General features: G+C 47.4%; 1 non-coding gene across 1 annotated transcript; it reads right to left on the reverse strand.

The window, feature by feature from the left end:
* Positions 1-137: 137 nt before the first annotated feature.
* Positions 138-209, reverse strand: trnae-cuc (transfer RNA glutamic acid (anticodon CUC)). Its single transcript has one exon. It is a non-coding gene; the product is annotated as a tRNA-Glu (tRNA).
* Between the last annotated feature and the right edge of the window lie 44 nt (positions 210-253).

Here is a 253-nt window from a genome sequence, read left to right on the forward strand (position 1 = left end):
TTCCAAGCTGAATTTTTCATTAAGTACGCTAGGGCTACAAGTGAGGTTCAATATATGCCTTGCTGTGCATTGTAGTCTTTTAGAATTGCACCAAGACACTCTCATGTGCAATAGAGTAGATGTTCTGTATGCTACTGTTCCCTGACCGGGAAACGAACCCGGGCCACGGCGGTGAGAGCGCCGGATCCTAGCCACTAGACCACCAGGGAGTGCTTCTGCAACTTCTTAATTGTCATGTCTTTCTGCCTTGACA

The sequence above is a fragment of the Austrofundulus limnaeus genome, unplaced genomic scaffold (assembly GCF_001266775.1).
Source record: "Austrofundulus limnaeus strain Quisiro unplaced genomic scaffold, Austrofundulus_limnaeus-1.0 Scaffold10023, whole genome shotgun sequence".
Classification (NCBI taxonomy): domain Eukaryota; kingdom Metazoa; phylum Chordata; class Actinopteri; order Cyprinodontiformes; family Rivulidae; genus Austrofundulus; species Austrofundulus limnaeus.